Source organism: Sciurus vulgaris, assembly GCF_902686455.1.
Source record: "Sciurus vulgaris genome assembly, chromosome: 4".
Lineage (NCBI taxonomy): Eukaryota > Metazoa > Chordata > Mammalia > Rodentia > Sciuridae > Sciurus > Sciurus vulgaris.
The window spans coordinates 48,167,556-48,190,785 of record NC_136464.1 but is presented as its reverse complement, the minus strand read 5'-3'; the positions used below and the strand labels follow the sequence as shown (position 1 = coordinate 48,190,785).

General features: G+C 42.1%; 1 pseudogene across 1 annotated transcript; it reads left to right on the top strand.

The window, feature by feature from the left end:
* LOC306659249 (protein CDV3-like) lies at positions 1-1,836 on the top strand (annotated as a pseudogene). The gene has a single exon. The product of its transcript is annotated as a protein CDV3-like (transcript).
* The last annotated feature ends 21,394 nt before the right edge of the window (positions 1,837-23,230 follow it).

Here is a 23,230-nt window from a genome sequence, read left to right as displayed (position 1 = left end):
CGGGCCGACGAGGCCACGGCCATGGCCGAGGCGGAGGAGCGGAGCCTGGACAACTTCTGTGCCAAGAGGGATAAGAAGAAGAAGAAGGAGCGGAGCAGCAGGGCGGCGAGCGCCGCAGGCCCGGCGGGCAGCGCGGGCGGGAGCAGCGGAGCGGCGGGCGGCGGGCCGGGCGCGGGGGCCAGGCCTGGCGACGGCGGGACCACAGGCGCAGGGTCCCGGCCGGGCGATGGAGGGACCGCAGGCACTGGGGCCCCGGGCCCCGGGGCCGCCACCAAGGCCGTGACGAAGGACGAAGATGAATGGAAAGAATTTGAGCAGAAAGAGGTTGATTACAGCGGACTCAGAGTTCAGGCAATGCAGATAAGTGAAAAGGAAGAAGATGACAATGAAAAGAGAGAAGATCCAGGAGATAACTGGGAAGAAGGTGGCGGAGGTGGTGGTGTAGAAAAATCTTCAGGCCCCTGGAATAAAACAGCTCCGGTACAAGCACCTCCTGCTCCAGTAGTTGTTACCAGAAACCCCAGAACCAGCAATGACTAGTGGTGTGTATAGGCCTCCTGGGGCCAGGCTAACCACAACAAGGAAAACACCACAAGGACCACCAGAAATATACAGCGACACACAGTTCCCATCCCTGCAGTCCACTGCCAAGCATGTAGAAAGCCGAAAATACTGAGCCTTCGTAAAGGTTGACTACCTCAGATTTGCTGCACTTATTGTGGACTTCATGTGGATCACAACTTCTGGATAAGAAGGTTACAGCTATTAAAGTGTAGATGTGAACCTTGAAACCAGCTCTACTGGATTCCTATCAGAAATCCTGCAGAAAGTCAGCCATCTGGGTTCTGATCTGCTGTTAAAGATGAAGATTTAAGTGACCTTAATTAACCTGTCCTGTGCCCCACCCTAAGGAATACTCTGTAGTAGGCTGTGGCTATATTATACTTCCTGGAACATGCTGCTCAAAAGAACTGTGTTCAGATCATCTGTGTAGGGGTGTGATTTATAATTTAAGTTTTTAGTTGTAGTCTGAGGTAACTACAAATGAAATTCAACCAAACTTGGGGCCACCAAGTGGGAAGAGGGGTGGGGGAGGGAATAATCTTGTTTCTCTTAGTAATTTTTCATTTGGATAGTGCTTTTTCTGTGTTCCACATTAAGGCCTTTTTTGCTTTGACTTGGAATAAGTTCTTTGACAGCATATTGCTTGGTTAGGTAAGTAACCTGAAATATGCATTAGAATTGTGAAATGTCTCCTGAATTTGCCAATCCCTAGAGTGGAACCAAATAGCCTTTGACATAACGGGCAGTGAATGCTGGAGGCTCTACTTCAGGTGCTGCTAAAGCCTCCAATCAGGTCTAAATTGTACAGTACACTGCTGTGGAGAGCGGTTTCTGCTCAGGCTAAAGGAGTCACTGGCCTGTTTTTAAGAGTCCAGTGATGTAAGCAAAACCACCCACAACCCATTTAAGTGTCATGGGTCTTGTATGGTCATTGATAAGAGTTCCTTACATACTTGTGTCCAAATTTTTAAGGTAGTAAAACATTCTAAAGTTACAGTGATTGTCCCCGCTAGCTCTGTTACCAGCCTTTTCATGTGTCTAATAGTGTTCATCTGGAAAGGCAGGGCAAAAGACAGTGATTGTAGCGCTTTTATTAATAATTACAGCTTAAACTATCCAATAGTACTTAGTCCATAAAAGGGACTTGTGGAAGCTCCCCAGGATTACTGAAAAGTTTCTTTCCACCTAATGAGACAGTCTGGCAATTCCTAGTTTTATATCTTTGATTCAGTAGAAATATATGACCACTTGATGCAGAGTTTGGGTTTCTCTGTAATAAATCCACCCGCCAAAGGCAGGAGTTGCAGCCTTGCTAATGGCAAGTGTGAAGCACACGAGGGGAATGCAGCTGTCCTGGTAAGGGGGCATCCTCTGCAGTTCAGTCTTGGTGAACGTCAGTGCAGGAATTGGACTTCTAGGAGGGCTACAGTGTCTCCTCACAGGACCTGCTACCACTTCTGGGCAATAATGTCGGTGTTTGAGGTGGCAGGTAGGACGCCTGCCTTCTGATTTATTTGAATGAGTAGTTGAGTCATTCGGGGAGAGGTAGGATGATTAAATGAGAAAAAAGATTCTTGGTTACACTGAAGACATGATTTGGGAGCCAAAAACCTTAACGAGTAATCTCTTGGAACTTGAGCCACATATTTTTCCTAAAAGTATACATTTTCCCCACAAACTTTTGTTGGGTTATGTTGTTGAGGAATGAACTGAGATGAATATGTCTATTTAATGGCACACTGTACTGGAAATTTTGAAGACCTGCAGCAGATTTAAATTCCAACTTTTGTTAAAATTTTATAAAAGATTGTGAAATTCTCAAAATGCATATGAATCAAGTTTTAATATACTGTATGATGGGTGGATGAGGCTGTCAATTATACCATTTCCTTCTTTGGATTCTCAGGCATGGTTTGGCAGTGCAAGAACTCTGTAACATTAACAAATTCAATAAAAAGTAAATATATGAAAAAAAAAAAAAAAAAAAAAGAACCAAAACCTCAGCTGTTCTTCAGAAAAGAAAGGTCATGACCCTGAATAAAGGGAGATGTCTTCCCAGCTATTCATATTTATTTTAGGAAAAATGGGATTTCACTGTTTTTTTTACCAAATCACTAGTTGAATTTTTTCGTGATGAGGAAGAGGAGGGCAGGAACTCATAACGCACAAGGTGACATTATGAAATACAAGGCTCCTGGGCACACACAAAGAGAGTAGGATCAGCCTCTGCTCATCCAGGTTTCACTAAACCCAAGTCATAGCACTGTGTAGCACCTGGATCTGTTCTGTACATAGATCTTTGAAAACAACCAATCATTTTTAACAAATCTTTCACAGCAGATTGCACTGTCAGTCTCAGGGAGGGAACAATTCCATGGTGGGCTCAATCACAATCACAGAGGTGAGGCATCGTGGAACACTACAAAGGCCAGTCCATTTTGCTGTCTTATTCCATGCTTACCTTCACAATTTGTACATCAGTTAACCATTCTCCCTGTTATTTTTCTGCCAAGAAACTTCTATTGAGAGCAGATATGTTCTTTTACAGCTGAGTCCATTTTCCATGAAAAAGACTACATTCAAAGATGTCAGGTGTGGTCATGAGGGGCGGCTCTAACTACCATTCAAGTGTTCATTGACAGGTAAATGAACAAAGACAGATGGAAGATAGATAAAACTATCTCACATATATCTAAAGAAATGAGTAAAATTTTGTACAAATTATACATGTTTTCATCTCTGTTCTCTTCTTCCATGTATCTGTCTAGGGTTTATAAAACTCGTTTTGACTTTTTAACAATTGCATAATGGATATGCTAATGGGCAGACTCCCTCATGAGACACTTTGCTATGGTATACTCAGAAACGTGGAGCTGGCTTTTTGTATGACTGCATTTCAACCACTGTTATGATGACCCACCAACCATGAAGCAAAGTCAGGAAAGATGCTGCACATCTATAATTGCACAGTTTCAGAAGGCTGAGGCAGGAAGAGCCTCAACAACTTAACAAGGATCTCAAGCAATGTAGTGAGACCCTGTCTCAAGAAAACAAAACAAAACAAACAAACAAAAACAAAAACAAAGTGCTGGGGATGCAGCTCAGTGATTAAGCAATCCATTTACCGAAATAAATAAATAAAAGAAAATATACATGAGGCAACTGTAATTGATGTTATATCTGTGAAATTTCATATGCCATTGTTTTGGATACATCTTCTCTGAGATAAATAATGACACACTTTTGAAAAGACCAAATATTTCACCTGAAAATTCTGCGTACACCACCTAGATTCCTCTTGCACAGGTGAGGTCTTTGGCTGGTTGCAGCCCACCTGGAGCACACAGAGATCTTTAAGGAGAACTCTTGGTGTGATCGAGGAATGTCTGAGTTCCCAAGGCAGGCTCCCCAAATAGCTGGTCTGCCTCTTCCTGCTGCTTCCCTGTCCCTGGGAATCTTGGTCCCCTGCTGCAGGTGAATGGAGCCCCTAAGACACACCAGTAGGGTAAGCATCTGTTGTTTGGGACCAAACACAAAATCCTGACTCCCAACCTGGGTGAAGTTCCAACTGGCCCTCTGGGGTTTTAGTTCCACCTCTCCTGAAAGAAACAATGCTTTGACTTTGCTCTCTTCTGCTGGAAATCTGACGTGAGAGTCACAAGGGAATCCCAATTAGGCCTCCCTGCATGAAAGCCTGCTTTGGGCTCCAGAAACTGAAGGGTGCCAGGTTCTTCCTGCTAAGACTTCCTCCCCATTACTAAATGGAGGAGGAGGTCACCAGATAGTGGCTGGCATCCAAAGGGACCAGGACAGAACTTGACAGGCAAGAGCTGTGACCTGGATCTAGACACTTCACTCCTCGGTTCTCAGGTGAAACAGGAGGGAGGGAACCACTCATGGGGTAATCTACTGTATCCCCAATGTGTGCAGAGGACATTGAAGAGGTCTCAAACCTCCTAACTCCAACTTGGGCCTGTGCTGACCACCAATTTCTTCCAGATTGGACACTCAAGGCTGAGCCCACAGTTGCCTCCAGGTAGCTTGCAGATGTCTTTTGACAAAATCCCATGGGGGCCCAGAGAGATCCCCTGATGGAAGATTGTCCAGAGTCCAAGGACCACCCCCACCCCAGGGACCCCATCCCAGCAGAACCCCACAACCTGTCACCAATTCTTGCCTGCCAAACCAACCTGTGCAAGAGAACATACAAATTACAAACCTGTAACATGAAAATAAAACAATGCTCTGCCTGCTGTAGGCATGCAAGCTGCCAGGCTATTTGGAACAACTTTATGACAGCAAATTTGACATCTTTCATATATAGATTCTTGGAAAAATTTAACTTCCCAAAAATGACTCAAGGAGAATCAGTTGTAACCCTTGAAAAATATGGAATCAATACTAAAAATCTTATATAAAGGAAAGGTCTGACTCAGTGCCTGCAAAATCCAAACATTTAATAAAAGTGTACATGTGATTTTGCACAAGATTTTAGAGAATAGTGAGAGAGATGACATACCTCATTTATACTAAGGCTACCTAAACATAACCCAAACACAGAATAGTGCCAGCAAATACCTGAGTAGGAGGTGATTCTTGGAAATAGGTGCAAAAATTTTAATTAAAATATTGTGAAACTTAATCTAGTAACACATAAGATACATGTATTATGACCCACTTGGATTTCTCCAAGAACACTAAGTTCTTTAAGAAAAATCTATGCAAATCACCATATGACTGTTTTATTCTTGCAATCAATTAAAACATTTTATAATTCAAACTCTATAGAAAGGAAGACATAAAGAAACTAAGTAAAGAATTTGAAATAATACTGGAGAAAAATTTCTTTCCAGGACAAGCATGGTGGTGGGTGCCTATAAACCTAGCACCTCAGGAGGCTTTGGTAGGAGGATCACAAGTTCAAGGCCAGGCTGGCCAACTTAGTGAGACTCTGTCTCGAAAACTAAAATGACCTGAGAAAGTATCTCAGTGTAGAATATCCCTGTATTCGATGCTCAGACCACAAATAAAGTCAAAATAAGCCTTCTCTCAGGTACTAGTTACAGTGGTGGAGAGGTGACTAACATAGCTAGCTCGATTACTTTATATGAGTCTTCTGTAAGATTAGGTGTTCTGTAAGAAAGTATAAGAGTTTTCCTGTAGAAACATGTAGTAGTAGAATTGCTAGGTCTCTGCAACTTCAATAAACATTGCAGGGACCTGTCAAAATTGATTGTGCAAAGAACACAGTTTCCCTGTTGGAGCATTGCTATTTCCCCACCTCTTCTCTATCTTATTATCAGAAGGAAGTTATTTACAAATTGAAGATTTAATGCTACATACAAAATACATATGAAACATGCTTTATTTTGCAATGTAATTAGTATTTCATCATTTCACAATCAAATTGATAAGAGACACATGACAAACAGAGCATATCAGATTCTTCTCAGTGGTTACAAGAGGTGAGCAATATACAACAACCACAAGTGCAAGCTTTCTGCACAACTCGTGCTGTTGCTTAAATGATCATAACCGGTGCCTCTGTTCTGTAATTAAACACTGTCAGAGCAAAATGGAAAGAGCTACCCATGAGTGCTCTAGCCTTGGTCTGCCTGCACACAAAACATTTCAGGAAGTATTGCTCCCATCTTCCACTGGCACTGTGTGAATGGTGCCACCTAGTGGTTGAAAGGACATGGCCTGCAGAGCAGTATGGCAGGACCTGTCCCAGAGAAAGGAGGAAACTGGAATACTTCAAAATGTTCTATGTCTTAAGTTCAAAATTTATGAAAATGAATTTAAGTGGAAGGTTCCAAGATACCCCCACCTGGAAGTTTCATCACAAAATCTCCGGCCAATGATTTCCCAATGCTTATCTGGGCACCCTCAGATATTGTTGACCCACATCCCCAGGTGACTGTCAAAACTCTGTGGATTCCCAAACAGGGGCTCTCCACCCAGTACAGATGGCCTTAGCTGGAACTGTGGCTTCACTGGAAGCCCGGCCTTCAGTGGGGAAACCTCTAGTAGCCCTGAGCCTTTTAGGTTAATGGAGGTATCAATCTAAATTACAGTCAGAAAGATTCTCCCAAGAATTTTAATTGGAAAAAGGATGACACAGTAATAGGCATATGCTTGCCCCAGTAAACCCCAGACATATCCACTGTGAACACAGTTGGAGAGTTTATGGCAAGGGAAGATTTTTAAAGGTAAAAATATAAAGAATAACAATAGATGTTTCAAAATAGTAAGACTTCCCCAAAATGGTCAATAACAAGGGAGATGCCAGTCCAAAGAAACAGAGAGGGGCTGGGTAGACATTATTGCAGAAGTCTTTTCTTTGAAGGCTGAATTCTGGCAGAATCTTGTGCCATCTTCTCAGGCAATTCTGGGTGAAGTGGCTTCCTTTTTAATATCCTCCCTTGTTTTTCTGTTAGGATTCTGCACAATCAAATCCATTTTGACACAAATGATACCAACAATTTTCAGAGTCCAGATTGTCCTGGCGGGTGACACTGTGGCCTGAAATTGCAGTCCTGGTCCATGGAAAAGAGGAGCAGCCTGAGAACCCCTCCATACAAAGGCACCTCAGAGAAGCTTTCTTCCAAAGGGGAGATAATGCCTGAGGCAGGACTGTGAAAGAAGTGTGTATCTGAAGCACACTTTGGTTTGAATTTGACAACTGCAGTTATTTGGGAGTTACCTTGCTGTCTTACTGCTTGGAGGTTTGGTACTGCCCACATCAGTCCAACTTTCTCCAGGGCACTAGAAGATACATAGTCAGGGATTTACCATTCATGGACCTCTGCAGACACCCCCTCCCAGAACTCCTGGGTGGGGGACCTGGGCTGCTCTGAAGCACCTTGCTGTCCATCTTGTCCAAGAGGCTTTTGCAGAGAACTGACCACCATTTGTGGAGGAGATGTACACCTCCTCTGACAGCTCGGGGCCTCTCCATTGCTTTCACAACCTGTATCCTGCTTTGTAGAAGGAAGGACACCTGCTGCTCTAAGTCCACCTGCTTCTGGGGCACCAGAAATGGGTCCTGAAATAGCTTCTCTTGGTAATACTGGGGCTGTGGCAGCTGGTGAAGATAATATCCCCAGTTGTTCTGCTGCTGTCCTTCATCCAGCAATACTGACAAGGGAGCTCCTGCTCCTCCTGCTGCTGCATCTTTTTCTGCTCACCATCAACATAGGGCAAAAGCAAGGGCCTGCTATGCTGGCTTTCCTGTCTCAAACTGGCCCTCTGAAAAAAATGCAGAAATGAAGAGGATGAAAATAGATGGTTGGACTGAAGCTACAAGAAAGTCCTCTTCCTTTGTCACCTTGACACTCTAAATAACAGCTTGGTTTCATTTGAATTTCTGAGAACACAGTACACATTTCCCATCCTCTTCACTGGCAAGTCCCCATGTCTCCTTAGAAAAGTAGCCATCTATTCCTAGTAAAGCCTGCTGGGGGGCACAGGGTTGTGCAGTGGTGCTCTTGAGAGATTGCACCTGGGCATCATGGTGGCCTAAAATGAGGTGAGCTTCAACAGGGGACTCCTCTCATCTCCTGGTAGAAAACATTTTTTTCTCTCTAGATCATGCACTGTCTTTTTTGAGAAACCAGTTCTGAAAAGACAGGGAAAATATTTTTAATCAAATATAGTTTAGTTAAGCTTGATTTCAGCATTATCACTGACTTACCTTAGAACTTGAGTAGACACACAAAAATAGAAACCCTTCTTGGGCTGTCCATCCTATGGAGGTTATGAATGGTGCACTTTTCCAAACTCCCAACTGTACTTGGCTTCTGCAGGTTCCCCTTCTGTCCCTGTAAACCCAGGCTTTTCAAAGTCTCCCCAAAACCTGTCTTCAACCTCTCTATTTAGACTGAACAGAACCCCATAATATCTATATTTTTCTTAAGCTCCCCCACCAGGTATATTCATGATTCAATGTATTGTAAAGTATACCCTCAAATATATTACATTTAAAAGTCACACTCCAAAAAAGCAAGAGTTAGTCTTTCTTTTACACATTAGTCAGTGCATTTTACATGTGATCCTAATGAGTACACTGAACACCTCTAAGTCTTCATTTTTTTCTTCTGCATAAATTAAAGCTAATCCAATGCCAGCCATAGTCCCCAAGCTTTGAGATGTGTGTATGGAAATGACAGAATGCTTCCCAGACTATGTAAATGAATTAGCTAGGGTTGTAGAGGTGTACAGGCAAGAGTGTCTTGAAGTCTTTTGATATCTGATCACTTTTGGAGCCCATCTCCAAGTTCAGCATGGCTTTAGGTTAATAGCTAGAAGGATCTTTGCATCACCCTTTGGATGGTTAAACTATACATAACAAAACTGTCACCTCTAAACTCATGCTCTCATTTTCTCTTCAAACATAATTGTATACAGAACAATGAGGTGTGAGAGTCCATAATTTGTCATTACTTACAGAGCCAGTTAGCAGGTAGGTTACAAAAAGATGAAGACTAAAGGCAGGTGCTCCCTTTCTCACATCCAGATCCTCCCTGACCATGCTGGCTTCCTGATCACATGAGCCTTCTCTAAGCACATTCACATTGTTTAATATGAATTTCTTTTCCATCATTATCTTCTTCAGATATTTGACTTATTTGTATAACATCATTGATTTGCAAAACCTTGGAAATATTTCCAGTTCATAAAACTTTTATAATATCATAACTTCATTGCTTACATATTATTTGCTATTCTTTTTTCCAATGCTGTTCTGATATTGCTTTTCTTATTTCCTCTCAGAAAATGTCCTAGTGAGAAGCAACCAATGTATTCAATGACCCATGGGTAATGAGAGCATAGAAATATGTGGAAACCTTTTTAAGTGTGTATTAGGTCAATCCTGATGGAGTAAAATATTAGGCAGCTTTAACAATAATTTACAACAATAATATCAGAAATTCCCAAAACAAAATATTGGCTCATGTAACAAAAGGTTACAAAGTACCTACTAATGCTCTGAGGTGCCACCTGTGGGACACAATTGAACCACATCCTTTGTCCTACACTTTAGACCTTCCTCCTCTTAGAGGTTTGATTAGCAGCCCAAAATTAATATATCTAAAGTAAAATTCCCAATATTTTAAAAACTGATCAGACCAAAATCTCAGAGTTATCCTTAATTCCTCTCACTGAATATGAACCATCTCAGCCAACTCTCATTTCCACCTTCAACATATTCAAATTTTCCTACTTCTGTATAGTTCCACAGCTAGCAGCCTCATCAAAAGCATCACTTTTCCTATCCTGGATAATGCAAGAGCATGTTCATTGGTCTCTGCTTCCAAACATGTCCCATGATTGCTTATTTTTCCATAAAACTCATAGGATACATTCACACTCACACTGAAATACACTTGACAATATCACCACTGTCCTGTGTGAAGAAATGGCATGAAGCTTTTTCAAATGTCCTTTGTATTTCCTGTATCATTGACCAAAAGCTATGTTCATGCAATTTTTGGACCTTTGACTTATGTTTATGACACACACATGGCAATGCATTTGTTTGGCCAGCTTCTCTCTGATTGTAAATCAGGGTAGGGATTCTGTTCAAGTGATCCATTAAGTATCTCCAATTCATCTTTCATAGATTTGTGCCTTGGGTTTTCTTTCCCTCTTTCCTCTTTGTTTCTCCAACTTCCTTATGACTATCTTCAACCTGAAAATGCTGAAAAATATAGAAATAGAAAAGAATTGAAGAATACTAGTCATATCCAAAGAAAGAAAAGATTATTTGTTGAACTAAGATTATTAAAGGTGGAGCTCTGGGTAACACCTATGTCATAATAATAAATCCAACAATGGACTCAAGGCCTATATTTGAAAAATATGAGGATAACATGAGATTATGATCTCCAGAGTAGGAAAGGATTTAGTCTAACAAAAATTCAAAAATATAAAGAGACTACTGAAAAATTCTCAGCTATAATAGTAATTGAGGAAGTACAAATAAATCAGCTCACATCAATCTCATATCAGGCAATTTAAATGGTAGGGGTAAAGAAGGAGAGAAATAGATTAAATGAAACAGGGATTAAGCATTGAGATGGTGCAAGTATTGGTTGTTAGAACCACTTTGGTGTTTTGCTCTATACTATGAAGTTCAAAGTGAGCTTACACTTCAATGCAGCAATCAAACAAAGGACACTCGAAATTTTTGGAGCATGTTCGCAGGACCCTTTCCTAACTCCCCTCCAATGTGATGGCAGTCTTAAAACCCTGGTCTCAGAAAGGAAAGGGTTTGTTTCTTGGTCATGAGGATCGAAGCCAGGTCTCAGGCATGCTAGGCAAACACTACCACTGAGTCACACTCAAGTCAGAAAAATCAAAAAGGCTGGAGAGGTAGCTCAGTGGTAGAGCAGTCCTGGGATCAAACTCCAACACAACACAAAAAGGAAGAAAGAAAATAAAAAACATCAAGTGGGAGATAGAACTGTAAAGGAATAGAGATTGTATGAGAATGAACTTAAGTTAGTATCAACAAAAAATAAAATGTGACTGTTTCTTTTCTATAAAGAAAAAAGTTACAAAATTGACACAAAAGGAAATGAGAAGGGAGTCAAAACATGCCACTATGAAGAAGAAAATCCAAGTCAAAGTAGACAGAACAAAGGAAGTAGACACACACTCTCTCTCTCTCTCTCTCTCTCTCAGCTGGAAGACATACGAAACAAGAAAAATGGCAGCAGTGGCATTGTTTCATATGTCTTCCATCCTTTTTCACAAAGGGTGCTGGAAAAAACTCAATATCCACATGCAAAGGATTAAGTTGGATCCTTGAAACACAGGCAAAATAAGCATAAAAAATATATAAATAATAAAAAATATATAAAAAATAAGCATAAAAAATATATAAATCTGCTACAAGAAATCATAGAGGAAAAGCTTCATGACATTGAATTTGGCAATGACTTTTTAGATAGGTCACCGAAAACACAAATAAAAATAATTAGATTACAACCAAATAAAGAAATGTGCATCAAAGAACCCAATGAAAATGAAAGGACAATCACAGGAATAAGAGAATCCCAGGGCAAATCATGTCTGATAAAGTCTTGATATCAACACATAAAGAACCACAACTCACACCCAAATGTATTTAAAGTGGGCAAAGGATTTGAATAGACTCTTCTCCAAAGACAATTATCAATGGTCATTAAGCATGTGAAAAAATGGTTAATATCACAAATCATTAGGAAAACCCAAAACAAATCTACTGGGAGATAACACCTCACCCCCATTAGGTGGGCTACTATCCAAACACCAAATAACCCAAACAAAATGACTGTAGATAAGCAGCAGAACAAGTGGAGCCCCTGTTTTACTATTGGTGGGAAGGCAAATGGTGTAGCTACTAAGGAAAAAAATATGGCGGTTTCTCAAAAATAATGAAAAATGACTACATTATTCAGCAATTTCACTTGTGTGAAGAACCTAGAGTAGTCAAATTCAGGGAGACAAAAAGTACAATGATAGTCCTAAGGGGCTGAGGAGGGGACCATGGGGAGTTGTGGTTAGTGGTTACAAAGTATCAGTTCTACCATATGGAAAGAGCTCTGTGGACAGTTAGTGGTAAGGGTTACAGGACAATGTAATATAGGTGATACCACTGAACTGTACGTTTAAAAATGGTGGTGAGGGTAAATTTTACATGATGTTTAAATAAAAATAGTAATTCAAGGAAATTGTCCCAAAAGAGAAAAAATTGATCTGTACACATTAGACAAACACAGTTCACTTTTATAGCAAAGTCACTTCCAGGATAACCAACCAACTCCACAAAACAGATTGAATTCACTCTGAGAGCAATGTCCCCTTGACTTTAAAGCCTACACCTCATAATACTGTCCAATCAGGTGTTAATATTTTCATACAGGAATTTCAGGGGTTCTACAATGACTCCATCCTGGTGGGACTGAGCCCAGAGCTATTTTACTCTGTCATGCACCAAATTACAATGTTTTGGTCAAGGATGAAATGCATACAAGAGGCTGATGCCACAGGTGATATCATTGAGTGACTAGTGACATCAGAGTTATCTAGGTTGATGTAAGTGCACTCTGTGATGGCCACACAGCAAGAGTCACCTAATACATTCCTGGGAACCCGTCCCAATCATTAGGCAATGTTTGATTGGAATCATTTTGGGTGCTTTTTGACATGTTTTTAATATAAGAACTACAATTCTCCCTAAAATAAGGCACAGTGAGTTCTGTCTTATAGAGCAAAGGATGATTTTCTTTATGAAAAACCTCCACTAAATATAGCTCACCCTAGACACATGAGCCAGGGAGCAGACTTGGTTCTGTTCTAGCTCTAAGCCCCAAACCAGACACAACTGATTAGGTTTAAGCTAACCTACCACTTCAAATCCTAACTTCCCTTCATTGAGCACCACTGAAAATAATATCATTTAATCCTGAGAACATTTCACAATGTCATTACTATTTTATCCCCACTTGGACTTGAGGATACCAGGAGCAGAGATGTTTAGGCCATAGGGAGCTCCTAACCTCAGACTTCTAGCCTTGAACTCCTCTTTGTCACACTGTCACAGGCCACATGCTCTGTGAGGACAACAGTCTTAACAAAAAGATGAGACACGTTGTTAGGTTGGGACTTGAGCCATTACATGGGAGGGAACAGAACGACTGAGGCAATGGACAGCCTGCCAGAGAATGACCAATCAAACATGGACAGATAAACCCCACTGACGCTTATGTCCACCTATCACTCAGCAGGTTCTCCCCTCCCCTTCTATTCCAGCCAATAAAGACTGTGGGCAAACGGGACCATGTGCGATTTTCTTGGCTCTCCACCCTGACCTGTACCCCTGAGGGCTGAGAATTTTACCTGGGAGTAAAATTCCAATAAAGCTTGCCTTGGCCACCAGTTCTCACCTTCAAGCTTACACACATCACTTGATATAGTATTGATTCAGAAGGACTGAGCTTGAAAACAGGAGAGACCACAGATTGAAATTGAATAAGGACATTAAAAGACATGAGACTAATGTTTATGGAAGCTTAGATTGTTTATCAAAAAAATTTTATTTATTTATTTTTTTCTTTTTGTTGCTTTTGATTGAACCCAGAGGCACTACCACTCAGCTCTATTGTCCAAGGCCTTTTTCTTTTTCTTCTTGAGTCAGGGTCCTGCTGATTTGTTGGGGTTGGCATCCAACTTGCAATCCTTCAGCTTCAGCCTCCAAATAGCTGGAATTATGGGTATGTTCTCTGGAACCCTGATTAATTCATGTTATTCTTCATTCAGTTCTGTGATACAGCAAAAATCTCTATTTCACAGATGAAGAAACTGCAGATCTTGGAATTTTCTGCCCAACTCTGGTACTTTGTTCTTTTGCAACATATTGGAAAAGGTATTAACACTTGGAAGGATTTCTATATATAATTCAGATGTAGATAATGCACCCCATGATAGACAGCTGTCTCTCATTCCACTGAACCAGGGTTATTCGCCTGTAGCTCTTCCTATTGAAGCAATTTGCCTTTTGTGTTTTTCTTTTCTTTTTTCATCTTCTTTTTTTCTTTGATACTGGGGATTGAACCTTCAAATGAATGAATACTAACTCTGCACCTGGAACAGATTTTTTCTATATCATCTCCTAGTAATCCTATGAGGATTTACATAATTATACAGATGAGGACAGAAGCATAGAAAGATTAACTAATTTACCTGAAGTCAAATTCAGAGGAGACTGACTACAACATAAAGCAGAAGAAAATAAGATTTGCTGGGCATGATTGCAAACACCTGTAATCCAAGCAGCTTGAGAGTCTGAGGATTCAGAGTTTAAAGCCAACCTCAGTAATTCAGTGAACCCCTGTCACTAAATGAAATATAAAAAAAAAACAAAAAAGAGTTTGGGGATGTGGCTCAGTGGTTGAGTGCCCCTGGGTCCAATCCCTAATACCAAAAAAATAAAAAATAAAAATAACATTTCAACTGGCCAATGGGAGCAATGCATAAGTTGAAGTTTTGAAAAAAGCAATGGAATCTTCTTTCTAACTTGATTCCAGGATACAATGTGTCTCTGCAACCAAAAGCAAAGAAAAGTCACAAGGAACAGCCTTGATGGGCATATAAATTAATGGAGGCCATTTCATGTGCTGTGACTGTACATGGATTCTATACTGTCTGCTTGGGGACCTCAACCTGTCATTTGAGGCAGTATATGTACTTTGGGGCACATGGGGGAATATCTGGAGAAGCAGAAGGATTAGAGGATATTGGAGACTGAGAGTGCACAGCAAATCAAAACTATTGAGCCACTAGCTGCTCCATAAGCATTGCATTTTTCCAAGATACCACTCCCCCTAGCCACAGCCCACAACCCCTCTGCATTTGGCCTTCTTCAGTACCTGGATTCTGGCAGGTCCAGCTTTAAAATCCAGATCTCATACTTCCTTTTTGCACCCTCTGTTTGAGATCATGACTTGCCACCATGTGAAATGTGGCCATGTGCACCAGCTCTGAGATCCCCACCAAGGACTTCAATGAGAAAAAGGAAATTGTACACAACTTCTGTGAGCAATTGGGCAAATGGAAAGATTCCTTATACTTTTTTTTTTTTTTTCTTTCTTGCACACTAAAATTGATCTTTATTCTTCTTGCAAGCCTGATCACCTCCTTTTGGCAATGAAATCCTCACTTCCCACTTCTTCTCCCTCTCTTGATTCCTCCTCCTCTTCTGAGTTTGACCCGGAAAAGGAACCACCCCCATACTGGTCTCCTGCAGAGGAAGCCCCTCCAGCCCCTTCTTCTCCATCTCCTTTGCTCCACTCTGCTTCTACTTCTGCCCCTCCACCCAGTCCCCCCACCACATGGTCCCAAGCACATGTTCTAGCCCCCCCTATGGAAGGTTGTCAGTGTGGAAGGGGTGATAAGAATTCATGTTCTTTTTTCACTCTCAGATCTTTCCCAGATTGAGAAGCAGCTGGGCTCCTTCACCTCTGACTCTGCGACCTTCATTAAGGAATTTCAATACTTACCCAGTCTTATCACCTTACCTGGCATGACATTTACATGATTATGTCCAACACCTTGACCCCTGAGGAGCACAGGAGAGTCTGGGAACAGGCATGTAATTATGCAGATGAGGTTCACCAATTGACCCTGGCCCACCCCATTGGGGCTGAAACAGTACCAGATAGGGAGCCCCAGTGAGACTATAACACAGGGGGGCCGAGTGATGGCAGTGAGACCAGTTCCAAACCTGTGTCCTGGCAAGTCTCCAAAAGGCTGCCATTAAACCCATTAATTATGAAAAACTTCAGGAAGTAATACAGGACAAAACTGAAAACCCATCTGCATTTCTGAGTTGCCTCACAGAGGCCATGCTTAAATATACTAATCAGGATCCTGGCACTTGGAGGGACGGCATCTACTAATGACTTACTATTTTTTCCAAAGCTACCCAGACATAAAGGCTAAATTGAGGCAGTTGGATAGGAGACCCTTAACCCACAGTCAGAGGTTCTAGCAGTGGCATTCAAGGTTTATAATGGAAAGGAAGGAAAAAAAAAAAAAAAAAAAAAAAACCAAAAATTAAAACACCAAATGCTGGCCAAAGCCTTTCAGCCAGCTAGACCTGCCCAACTGTCCACTGCTAGGGGCACCCTAGTTCCCAGAAGACCTCCAAGCCCATGCTTCAAGTGTGGAAAAGAGGGCCACTGGGCACGAGCCTGTCCCAACCCCCTGTAGCCCCCAGGTCCTTGTCCAAATGCCACCAACTGGGACATTGGGTAGTGGATTGCCCTGATGCTCAGAGACGTGCCAGGTCACCCTAGCTGCCTCCCCCCAGTGACTTACTGGGATTGGCAATGGATGACTGAAGGGGCCTGGGACTTCTACACCTGACGACCATCACCCCTCAGGATCCACAGGTGATCCTTACTGTGGCAGGCAGGCAGCTCCCTTTCCTTATAGATACTGGAGCCACCTTCTCAGTGCTGTGGGGGCCCACTTCCCCTGCCAAATCCTCTATTGTCTGGATAGAGGGAAAACCATACCACCCCCTACCAACACCTCTAATAAGTTGCCATATAGGACAAATCTGCTTCACTCTTTCCTTTTTGATAATTCCTATGTGTCCCATTTCCCTCCTGGGAAGGGACATCCTAACCAAATTGGGTGCCTCTGTTTCCTTCTCACCCACCATGTGCCTCTGCCAAGACTCCTCTGCTATTCCTCTCCTTATGACTCTGCAGGACTATACAACTCAAACTGAGTCTTCATATCCCCTTCCTCCCTACCTTGTTGACCCCAAGGTCTAGGACACCCACACACCCTCTGTAGCCAAATGCTGACCTGTACTCATTTGTCTGATGGACCCAACATCCTACCCAGCCCAGGCCAAATATCCCCTACCCCAAAAAAGACTCTTAGGACTTCAACCAGTCATCCAGGATTTAAGGCAGAAAGGCTTCCTGCACCCCACCAACTCACCTTATAACACTCCCATCCTGGCCATTAGGAAGCCTAATGGATCTTACCGTTTGGTGCAAGACCTCCACATCATTATATCAGCAGCGGTCCCCATCTTTCCCATTTTGTCCAATCCTTACACACTGCTTTCCTCTATCCCTTCTTCCACTACATACTTTTCAGTGCTAGATTTGAAGGACGTGTTTTTCATTGTCCCTCTTCACCCTGATTCACAGCATCTCTTTGCTTTTACCTGGATTGATCCTCTCACTCAAATTCTTCTCAATTAACCTGGACAGTTCTCCCACAAGAATCCCAAGACAGCTCTCACCTCTTTGGACAAACGGTATCTCATGATCTCGCCTCTCTTACCTTCATTTCCTCCTCCCTTTTACAGTATGCTGATGATCTTCTTCTATGTAGTCCCTCTTTCAAGGACTCCCAAGGAGACACGGTTAACCTTCTAAATTTTCTGACTGATAGGGGTTATAGGGTCTCTCCAGCAAAGGTGCATCTTTCCCAGTCTCAGGTTATTTACTTAGAAGTTAGCCTCTTACCTGGATTTAAGGCCATCACTGTAGAGAGTAAAGCATTTCTGCAGGACATGCCTGCTCCATCCACCAAGGAAGAAATCCTTTCCTTTTTAGGGTGAGCATGATATTTGCAATCCTGGATTTCAAATATTTCCATCCTGGCAGCTCCCTTATTTGAGGATTCAAAAAATGCTCCCACTGAACCTCTCCTCAACACGGTGGAAGCCCCTTTCTAGACCCTAAGGAAAGCCCTTCCTCCATCCCCAGCCCTACACCTCCATGACAAACCTGACATAACCAGACCATTCTACCTATTTGTCTCCTAGAAAAGTGGGTTTGCTCTGGGGGGGTCTTAGGACACATGTTTGGTCCTGCCTTTGGCCTAGTGGCATAACTATCAAAAAGTTCAGACCCCCATCGTAAGAGGCTGGGCACCATGTCTTAGAGTATTAGCTGTGACATTTGCCTTTATCCAGGAATCAAAGAAACTTTCCTTTGGGGCTCCCACTGAAGTGCTCTCACCTCATCATCTGTCCGAGCTTCTTACTTATAAGGGTCTGCAAACTCTGCCACCCTGTCGGGTGTTAGCCTTGCCAACTGCTCTTATTGAGGACTCTTCCATTTCCTTTGAGACATGCTCTCCTTTAAATCCAGCCACCCTCTTACCCCTGCCTTCTGACATACATGCTTCAGCAACCCATAGCTGCCTTGAGACCCTGGAGGAGTTATACCCCTGTCCCCCAATGTTCAGGAGGGGGCCTTACACAGCCCTACTTTCATATGGTTCACTGATGGGAGCTCTTTTCTCCATGAAGGTATCCAACAGGCTGGATATGCCATTGTCTCTCTGGAAAAGGTTGTAGAGTAAGGACCACTACAAAACACCACCACCAACCAACAAGTGGAACTAATTGCCCTCACCTGCACATTCACCTCCCAAAGGGAGAATTCCTCACAATCTACACTGACTCCAAATATGCTTTTTCACCTTATCCTTTCCCATGCTGCTATTTGGAAAGAGAGAGGACTTTTTACTACAAAAGGGCACTCCAACACCAACTTTAGGTACATCTTAAACCTCCTTGAGTCTGTTTGCCCCCCAGCACCTATAGACCTTTTACATTGCTGAACCCATCAGACACACCAATCATTCATCCCTTCAGGCAATAACAAGGCAGATGAGGATCTTAAAAGGACTGCCCTGTCATCTAGGCCAGCCCCCATTATGATTCTCCATGATCCCTTACCTCCACCCCCCCCAACAGGGAAATACTTTCCTACCTCCACCACTTGTTCACCTCAACACTTCTTCACTCATACAATGTGCTAAGACTCATCTGCAACTATCCTCCTCTAACATCTCATTTCTGAAGGAACTCTCCTCCACATGTGAAGTTTGCCTATGAACCAATCCTACACCTCTCAGGCCCCCACTTTTCTGACTCACCAAGCCAGTGGAACCATTCCAGTGGTAGACTGGCAACTTGATTTCACTCACATGTCCACAGTAAGAAAGTCTAAATACCTTTTGGTTATGGTAGATACCTTCTCAGGATGGGTTGAAGCCATCCCCACCTCCAACAAAAGGGCACTGTCTCTACATTCATACTTCATGAAATCATTCCTCGCTTTGGAGTACCTACTTCCTTCCATTCAGATAATGGGCCTGAATTCTCCCAAGTTTCCCAACAACTTGCCAAGGCCCTTGGGGTCCCTTGGCATTTCCACATTCCCTTTCACCCAAAGTCATCAGGAAAAGTAGAAAGAGCAAACTGAACTCTTAAAAATGTCTTAACCAAGCTCTCTTTAGAACTTCACCTTAACTGGGTTAAACTCCTGCCCCTTGCTCTTCTGCATCTTTATTCACTCCCAAAGAAACCTGCTAATATTTTCTCCTTTGAGCTGATGTATGGTTGTGCCATCCTTCCCCCTGGGATAGTGCCCCTTCTTTACCTTCTTCCTTCTCATATATCCGTTCCTCTTCTAAACCATATATGAGCATTTGTATAGGGTAATGCTGACTCTTCCCTGTCTAAAACTTTGTCTGGCCTGCTTGCTCAACCTCTTCAGATAGGAGACCAAGTTCTTATCTCTCCTCCTCAGAAGGCTACAGCCCCTCTATCTCCCAAATGGCAGGGCCCCCATACTGTGATCCTGACTGTGCGAAAGGCTGTCAAGGTGCAAGATTTACCACGATGGCAACACATGGGTGGGTTAAGCTCTACTATCAATCCACAAACCTCTGCAGCTCATAACCTGCAGGCTTCTTCCACCCAATACTAGGCCACCCCTGTGGGACCTCTTCATATCAGGCTGAAGGCCATCAAGCCCTCCACCCTTTCTCCCATTCCAGAGACTGAGGACCAGACAACTGAGGCAGCAGACAACCACACCCAGCCATGAGGACTGGATTGCTAGCTACATTCTTGCCTCCTCTGCCATTCGTCTGCCATTTTCCAAACCACTGGATTTTTCCTCAATAGATCTGTGCAAATACCAGTCCAAAAGGGGGGCCTCTGTCTTTTCCTATAGGAAGAGTGCTGCTTCTATGTCAACCAATCAGATATTATTAAGGACAAGATCAAACAGCTAAGGAGGACTTGGAGAGGAGAAGGAATTAACTTACCCGAGGATTCTCATGGCCCATTTTGGGCCAATTATGGCAATTTATTCTCCCATTTATATCCCCACTCATTAAAATTGCCATCATACAGGTCTTTGCCCCCTGTGCATTAAGATTTGTACAAAATCAAATTCAAAAAAATATTTCTAATCAGACTATTAATCAGCTTGTATTACAGGAATATCAGGATCTCACAGGAAAAGAATCAGAGCCTGGCTACAAGTGCAATCCCCAGAGGAACTATCGGGTCCCCAATTCCTGCCTGGCAGAATAACATTTCTCCCCTGAATCAGCTCTATGTCCACACCCAGCAGGAAGCAGTTACTGAAGATGGACCTTTGTCCATGTGCCCCAAAATATCTTCTTATAAAAACAAAAATGGGGGAATATATTATAAAGCTGCTCCCCCACCTTTTACACTGCAGCCATTTCTCCCCCTCCCATCTGACAACATAGATTGTCAGTCTGTGATCATCCTAGTTAGTTATTTGTCCACTAGTCAGCCTGTGAGTCCCCTTCTCAGTCATTGGTCCATTTTTAGTCCACAAAATTCCACTACTTAGGAGAAGCTTCTGCACCATTCTCTCTCTCTCTCTCTCTCTCTCTCTCTCTTTTTCTCTCTCTCTCTCTCCCTCTCTCAGCCCTGAGAGCAGATGCTTTGGTCATCTGTCTAATAAATTCTCTGCTGTGAGTTCCCTTGTCCAGAGTGGCTTTCTGAGTGCTGTCGCTGAACTGGGACTCAGACCAGGCACCCCAGAGTGCTTGCTCCCTTGGATTCAATGATCTCAGCTGCCTTGAAACCAAAATTGAGCTGCATTTTTCTTACAATGTGGATGCCAAGACAGCAAGGAAAGGAAAAATAAGCCAGGTGTGGTGGTGCAGGCCTGTATTGCCTGCTACAGTAGAGGCTGAGGCAGGAGAATCACAAATTGGTGCCTCAACCTCAGTAGTTTAGCCAGACTCAACAGTTTAGGCTTACCCTGTCTCAAATTCAGAAAAAAAACAAAGACAGAGATGCAATTCCATGGTAAATCACCACTGGTTTCAGTCCCCAACACACAAAAAGAAAAAGAGAGAAAGAAAGAAAAATTAAAAATTAGAAAGGCACATGACCTAGTCATCCTTCAATTCCTCTCTCAATTTAAATGTGGTCACATTCCAGGGGAGTGGCCCACCCACACACTTTGGTCAGCACCACTGGTAGGTGACATGTGCTCTCCCAACACACAACCAAAACCACAATGTGAATTTGCAAAACAAAAGGGGTCTCCATTTTTTTTTTAGTTCTTCAAAGTACTTGAAAGAGGCAAATTTGCATTTTTATTTACATTTTATATTTTGTAGCTTTCCATAGGGTCAGGCATTTTTAATGATCACAGGTATCCAAACCAGTTTTCAGAGAGTTCTGTTTTTATTGTGGTGTGACCATATTCACTATAATCTCAAAGAAGAAAGAAGAAATGGTTAAAGAAATAAATAAAAATAAATAAATAAAATCAGTAGTAACTGAAGTGGTATATCAGAATATCCAAATTCTACCTAGCAATTTGGCCAGAACCTGTCTCAAAATACAAAATTAAAATTAAAATCAAGGCCTGGGGATGTTACATAGTGATAATGGTCCCTGGATCTCTCCACAGGAACAAAGTGGGAGTGGGTCTCTTATTCCCAACATTCCAGTAACTTTTGTGTCTATTTCCTTTGCTGGACTATAAGTAGATCCTTTGTAGGAGATGTTCTTAAAAATCAAAGATTTAAGGTTTCTTTTGATTTTCTTTTATTGTCTATAAAGTTGTTTTTTAAATTGTTTTTGGCACACTGGTGTGAAACCACGTATCCAATAATACCAGAATTTTATTTTGCTGAGTTGTTCTATCAAATAAAAAGGTTATACTTAGATTGATTTCTCTGGCTTTTGCATTTTCTCCAACAATTGAAAGTTCCCATCAGCTTTGCTTCATTCCTTTCTCAGTAGTCTGAATTCACAAATGGTCCTCCCCTTTCCTGCCCCTCCTCCAACAAGCTGCCTTCAAATACCATCTGGACACCCCTCTCTGTCTTCTTTTATTCTGTCTCAATTCTAGTCAGGCTCTCCTCAGAGCTCACTGCATTATGTAGATCAGCCAATCAGCGCAGAATTGCCCAATCTCATTGTTACCTTTCCTGAGTCATCAAACACATTGGCCAAGTTCTTTTGTTTTGTTTTGTTTTTTCCCAGTTCACATACTTTATTTGAAGCTTTGCTTCAGAATATATTTCTGAGTCTTTCCACCCTTGTTAAAAATGCCCATGATGGTAAAGCCTAGCACACACCAGGTGCTGTAGATGGAGCCATGTAATGGAGCTGGGAACAGCACAGTGCAGTCTCAGGAACGTCAACATTCAGGTGTACTGTTGAAAATATAGATCCCCTGCTGGGTATTGTGGTGCAAACCTATAAACAAAACTACTCAGGTGGTCAAACTAGTAGAATAGCAAGTTCAATGTCAGTCTGACAATTAGTGAGACTTTCAGCATCTAAGCAAGACCCTGACTCGAACTTTAAAAATTAAATAAAAGTACTTGGGTGGTGGGTCAGTGTCAAAGAGCCCCAGTTTTCAATACTTAATCCAAAAAAAATCTAACATTTCTTTTCTCCAAGACTAAAAATCACCATGCTTTATAAGTCTATTTAACTTTCCTATCCAAAGGTGAATACCTCATTCCATATATTGGGTGAATCTGGCAAAGTGATGACCCAGCAAATTGGCTTCTAGGACATTGAGCTTTATTGAGATGATTTGATTTCAATTGTCCATTCACAGAATTTTTTTTTCTCCACCTAAATTGTAGCTGCCTGCCTTATTCTCCCACATCACAGTATTTAGTTCAATCAACCATAATAGGGCTAAGAAAAATAGGTTACTAGTATTAGTTCATACTTTGTTTCACCTCTAATTTCTTTCAAAGATGTAAACCTGTTTTCCTTAGGCCAAATTGCTCCATGAAATTTATTAATGAACATTGTAAGGAATCTGGCTTCCCCCAC